Below are 7,248 nucleotides of genomic sequence, written 5' to 3' on the forward strand. Positions count from 1 at the left end.
ATGTGGACAACATAACTAATCCGACTAGGTTTGACCATGATGCATGCACAATTTAAACAGAGTAAGGCTTCTATGGGGTTTTAGACTGGTACCCTTAAGCGAACAACTTGAGGGGGGAAGGCACGGAATTGTTGACTGTACCGCTGATCAACTGGTTTTACCACAAATAAGTCTTTCCAAATTTAAGGGTAATAAATAGGAAGAGCGCAACCACTCATTAAAGCATTGCTACAGTATTTGAGACGCACGAGTGGAATATGATTTGGAGAATGATTCATGCAGCAGTTAATAACATGTAGGCAAGTATTTTCACATAGGAAAAAATAAATACACCATTTAAATAATTTAAAAGACAATTACAGAAAAAGGGAAAACAAAGAGACAAGTTAGTTTTTAGGGTAATAATGAAATCATAAATGCTTAAAAAAATAGACAGTTAAATTCAGATTAGGGAGCAGGGTACGGGATAAGCATGCTTGGACTAATTTGTAGAGACAAGTTCGTTATGGTAAGAGCCTAAAATATCCCCAGTAGAGTCGTCATGTTGTCGCGCCCCCTTTTTCCCTCCACGGAGAGAAATCCGGGTTCCGATATTCATAGAGGTGTAATAACTCATTTTCTTTTGGGAATTGGGTATTTGAGGAGTTGCCACCTAATGAATTAAGGTATGTTAGGGCATCTAGAGTAATTTACTCGTGTAACTAGTTTGCATTACCAGAGATTAAGGTAAGGGCTCGAAATAACCTTGAGGGGAAGGTGTTAGGCACCTCTCGCGGTCCAAAACGGTGGGTCCCGGCCGAACTTATATTCACAAATTAGTCCATACAAATAGTTGAATCAAATAAATTGTTTGTAAAGCATATTGGACAATTCAAGTAGTGAAATAAAGGTTTGAACAAATTATAAACAAATAAAGTTTTAAGGAGGGGTCCTAGGTTGTTTATGCTATAGGATCACCCCACACAATGTCCAGTAAACACTCCTTCACGAGGGGCTACATGTGATATTAACGCGTAGTAATCATATTCCATGTCTACCCTTCCCATCCCCTTATTGGTCATGAAAAATGAGTGTTTGGTCAATGATTCCTATTGTGTGATGCTACCCGTCCCTTCTTAATGGTCCCATAGGGAGTTAGGAACTCTACGTTTAGGTAGTTCTAGACGTACCCCTAAGGTTTAGAAAGGCGAAAAAATTCTAAGGAGACAGTCAAAACATTTAGGACTTTCACACATAATGAGAGCAATTAAGAGGCTCACTGTTTCCTCCTCAAACAAACATACAAGCAGAACGACTCAAACACAGTTAAGGTATTTATTAATTAAAGTCCTAAAGCAGGATCTCTAAGTGAATATGCAGAAACAGACCAAACTTTCAGATACAGAAGTTATAACCTAGTAGCTGCCTAGGGCCTCATCTTTAAAAGCTTATTGAAATTAGAACTTTGAAGGATAGAAATAGCTTTAGAGAAATGCAGGTTTTGAAAATTCCCTAAGGCTTGCCTATATGTAGTATTGTGTCTATGTTAATGCAGAAACAAACTAAGTTTATGAAATAGACCCTTTTAGTACCTATAGGTAGGATATCTAATGAGATTAAAGCAATTTTGAAAGGACTAGTTTTACAAAAATGTTGACACTTATTAAGACTGGTTTTAAGAAGCAATCTAGGTGAAATGAAATTGATCTATTGGGCTAATTAGAATTACCAGACAGAATTACGAGTATAGATCCCTAGGACATGATATCTAGGCGTACTACTATTTTTAGTCAATTTGCAGTAACATATGAAAGGCTTATTAAAGTTGAATCGGAATTAGGTCCTATAGGCATGGTATCTATACTTGAATCGATTTAAAACATGGTGGCTTGGAACCTAGAAACATGGTTTCTAACATGACAAATGCAGAATTTATGAACATGGTTTCTATCTTATGCAAACGACGTTAAAAATGAAGTTCTGCATGATTTCTATTTGATGCAGAGGAAATTAGAAGTGGAATCATATAGGCATAATTTCTAGTGAGTGAAGTAGGCAGATTTGAAAATAAATTCTAAGAGCAGGATTTCTACCCATGTTACCCCAAATAACTATTTACAAATTATTACATGCCAATAAATGAATTACATAAATGAAATGGAAGACCCAGAGGCTATTCTATAGGGAGCCTAACACTAGGCCCAAGTTTCCCAAAACCTCCAATGGTCTCACAAGCCTCATTTCCATAGACAAATCAGAGTCTAGGTGCATCAAAGTTCCCTAAAGGTCTCAAGGACCCCGGGCAACGCTTACACCTAGACTTAGTAGCCAAGCATTGAACCAGTATAGTGTGGAAAGGGCAGCCTCAGTATGCCAGAGTTTAGAGGGTTCTCAAGAGGATCTCAAGGCAGTACATATACTAGAGGGGCATAACTTATTAACTAAGAGTAAAGTGAAAGTGCATGACATATATTGTAAGTAATTTGTTAAGGACTAGACTTAAAAGTCTGTTTGAAAGCAGTTAGTAAAGTAATGGAGATTGTTTGAAAAGGTTGGAGTGATAAACCAAATCAGGAACTCAGGATAGGATCACACACAGAATCTAAATGGATTCAATAGTCACACAAGGGGTCAAAAGGCTTTAGGGATACACAAGCATTTGAATGTAAACATATAACCCTAGCAAGGGTATTTGGATTGGTTTGTACATACTCAACAATAACTAAAACTGGCATAATCACAAACTAATCAGGGAGAATATAAACACATAGGGAAATAGGGATTCGGGACTCATAAGAATGGTAAGCACACAGTAGATTAAAAACAATTGTCCAGGCATGCTTGAATCGCACAAGGGAACACATGAATTTACAGGGAGGGGAGTCATACTAGCAAGCCTAACTACAAACTTCATAACAAAACCACAAGTAAAAGCAGGCTAGAAATAAAAGAAACTGAAACAAGAAGATAAACATGTTGTTGTTGAGGCTTTAAATTAAACTAGGACATACCAGTGAAGAGAAGCAAGCAGAATGAAAGAACCAAAGAGCATAGATGACTAGCCTTGGCTTGCAATCGGCTAATAGTAGCTAATAACACAAGGAAGAGAGGATAACAAAGATTTTAATAAGAGAGAAGTTTTTTGAAAGCCAAGTGTTCGTCCCTTGTTTGTGAAAACTTTGAGAATTTATAGTTGAAAGTAGGTAATAGAATAAGGTAAAAATCATAGTAGTACACTAATTTAAGAACTCACAATCAATTAATTAGAGAATCAAGGAAGTGCTTCCATAAGTTAAGGGAATCAAGGTTAGACGGGAAGATTTAGTACCTTATAATGGAGGAAGAGGAATCAATGCATAATTAAATAAGGAAGGAGCCAGGGTTCAGTAGGCATAAAGTAGTCAATTAAGACCAAATTCAGAAAGACCCAATTAAGGAGAGACTAAGTAAAACAAAGTATCATAGTAAATAAGGTAATGAAATCAGTTAATTCAAACGGACAAGTAGAATTCTAGGGCTTTGAAGGAAAATCTTTCAATTACCAACAGTTAAGGAAAATCAGAGTCAATCATGGGGAGTCATGATTCTGCATACTTCAACATATAAATAGAGATGAATGAACAGAAGTAGAAAACAAACAAGGTCAATTATATAGGCAGAAAGAAACAAGAGATGAGCGAACACCATCATATAGAGGTGCTATAAGTAGACTAAAGATTCAGCAGAACATATTCGAAGCATGGTGACCATGAGAGATTAACAAGAACCGGGTAGACAGGCTAACATAGAAACGAAGTGAAGAGAATCATGCTAACACACATAGAAACAAAGTAAAGAAAATCGTGTACACGCATAGAAATAAAGTAGAGAAAACCATGTTAACACACAACAACAAGTAGAGAAAATCATGCTAACACAAGTAAAGAGAATCATGCTAACACATAGAAACAAGTAAAGAGAATCATGCTAACACACAGAAACAAGTAAAGAGAATCGTGATAACACATAGAAACAAGTAAAGAAAAATCTTTAAAAATTAGGGTTTTTAACAGAGTTAAGTTAAAAAATAGTAAGAATATAGAATCGGTCAAAATAAATAAGGAAAAAAGGTTAAATCATAAAGAAATCAGTCGAAACAGTCACAGAAAGAACTCCGAGAAACCCTAGTTTCCTAAGAAAGTAAAAATGGTTTAGAGTAGAAGATCTTTCGGAAGAAAGCTCGAGAATAAGCAAATCATAGAAGGAAACGGGCATAAATCATGAAAATAACATAGATCTGAGAGATCCAGAAGAGAGTTAGGGTTTCAAAAGGAAACCTAAGTAGAAATCAAAAGAACCTGTTGTAACTTCACAAATTGTAACACACATGGTGTGATTTTACCCAAAATCACACTAGAGAATCCTTGAACAACAGAATCAGAAACCCTAGGTCCAAATCGACATGGCCCAGGACCCTTGAGGGCCTTAGAGATGAGGAGCAAGGCGGTGGAGTACATTGGAGGCTTGGGGCTGAGAGATAGTCGTCGGAGATGACCGGAGAAGGAGGTGAGTGGAGGATTCTAGGGTTAGGTTTGAGAGAAGAGTGGAGATGGGAGAGCATCTGAAGGCGGCAGATTGGAGAAATGATTAGGGTTAGGGGGTTGGTTAGAATTAAAAAAGGAAGGGAATTATTTGGACTGTTGATTTGGGAGATCAACGATCAGGATTCAAATGGGTAGGTGGGTTCCGGGTTTGGGTAAGGGTTAATAGGGTATGGGTCGGGTTATCAATTGTAAAATTGGGCTGGGAATGGGGATCTGATTTGGCTATAATTGAAAGCCAAATGTGGTTGTTAATTAAATAGCCAGTTTTTTCCTATTTTAATTTATAAAAATAATAGGTAGTTTCTGAAAAATAATTTAAGGTGCCAAAATGATTTAAAACACATAATTAATATTTTAAAAATATAGGAACCAATGTTATGCACATAAAATATAATTATATCTTAAAATTGGGTAATATTGCAATTATATGCAATTTAGCTTTAAAATACTAAATGTAATTGTAAAAATACATAACAATTACATTAGCAATATTTTGGCATAAATATAGAAATATAATATTATGGGAAAAATAATGAAAGCCTTGTGCATGCTTATATATGCATATATATGCTATTTTGAAAGCTTTTATGCATATTTAAAATATATAGGGAAACATTGGGTATCAACAATAACATGACTGAGTAAAGATATTAAGTCAAAATAGTAAGGAATAGTAGTAAAAAGCCCTTAAGGGTCCAAAATAGTTGGCACAAGACCCAAATATGACATTCAACCCAAAACATGGTAATACTTTCGAAAACACAAAGATATCAAATAGTTTTCAATTAAATACACGACTTAACAGTCTTATGGGACGGACACGTCACAATCCCCAATGGTGCACGACCCCACACTCGTCATCTAGTATGTGCATCACCTCAAAGTATCACAATGATGTAAAATCTGGGGTTTTATACCCTCACAACAACATTTACAATCATTTCTTACCTCAAACCGGTGCAAACACTAGCCCTCGATGCCTTTGCCTCTTGACTCGGCCTCCGAGTGCTCCAAATCTAACCAAAATCGGTATCATACCATTAATATGCGCTAAAGGAACAAAGCCCAAGCGAAAATAATCAAATTAACTCAAAAATCCCGAAATCGGCCAAACCCAACCCCAAGGCCCACGTCTCAAATTTCGATAAAAATCACATCACTAGAATCCTTATTCTCCCTCGAGTCTATGCATACCAATAACAACAAAATCGGACCCCAAATGGCTCCTCAATCACCAATGGAAACTCTCCAATACCAAGCCCTAATTCTCCAATATTTAACCCTTAATTTCCATTAATTTAAAGCCTAATCAGTAAAATAATGCCATGGAATTGAGTATTGGGTTCAAAAATCAATCCTCCAAGCGTTATCCCTTGAATCCCTCTTCAAATCCTCTCAAAAAGCTCTCAAGCTGTCGTAAAAATGGTGGAACAAGGCTAAAAATCGCAAAGGAAAGCTTATATAGTTTCTTCCTAGGTGTTCCCGCACCTGCGGACCAATTACCGCACCAGCGGACCTCTTCTGCGGTCAAAATAACCGCACCTGCGGTTTTCACTTAAGGGACAGTTCTGCATCTGCGGTTAGAACCTCGCACCTGCGGGGTGCGGCCCCGCAGGTGTGCTAGAAGATCCACACCTACTATCTAGCTCCAAATTACCAAAATCGCTTCTGCGACCTTCTCCACGTATCTGCGACACCACACCTGCGGTCCCCGATCCGCAGGTGCGGTTATGACAGGAACAGCAGATGAAGCTGCTCAACTACAGTTTCCAAACTCTCCATCAACCTTTTGAATCCATCCCGAGGACCCCAGGTTCCCAACCAAAAATACGAACAAGTCATATACCACTATTTAAACTTGTACCAATCCTCAGAATACTCAAAACAACGCGGAAACATCAAATCACCCTCAGATTCAAGCCTAGGGATTCCAAAACTTCCGAATTCCGCAATCGATCAAAAAGTCTATCACACCTCATCCGAATGACCTAAAATTTTGCACACACGTCCCAAATGAGACAACGGACCTACTCAAATTTTCGGAATTCCATTCCGACCCCGATATCAAAAAATTTCACTACTGACCGAAAAAATGCCAAAATTCCAATTTCACCAATTCAAGACTAAATCTACCCGGACCTCCAAAATACATTCTGATCATGCTCCTAAGTCCCATATCACCTCACAAAGCTATCCGAATCATAAAAACCAAGTTTCGAGATCATTTACTCACAATTCCACTTCCGGTTGACTTTTCTAACTAAAAGGCAGACTTAAGAAACTAAGTGTCTCATTTCTTTACAAAACCACTCCGAACCCAAACTAACCAACACGATGCAATGAAATACAGCTGAACAACACATAGATAAGCATAAAGGGGGAAAACGGAGCGGTAACTCATGAAACGACCGGCTGGATCATTACATCCTCCCCCTCTTAAACAAACGTTCGTCCTCGAACGAGTCAAAAAACATACCTGAAGCCTCAAATAGGTGAGGATATCTGCTCTGCATCTCCCTCTCAGTCTCCCACCTAGAATCCTCTATGGGCCGACCTCTCCATTGTACTTTCACTAAAGCTATATCCTTTGATCTCAACTTTCGAACTTTACACTCCAAAATAGCCACTGGCTCCACATCATAAGTCAAATCACCGTCTAACTGAACCGTGCTGAAATCCAAAACAT

Source organism: Nicotiana sylvestris, chromosome 12, assembly GCF_000393655.2.
Source record: "Nicotiana sylvestris chromosome 12, ASM39365v2, whole genome shotgun sequence".
NCBI lineage: Eukaryota > Viridiplantae > Streptophyta > Magnoliopsida > Solanales > Solanaceae > Nicotiana > Nicotiana sylvestris.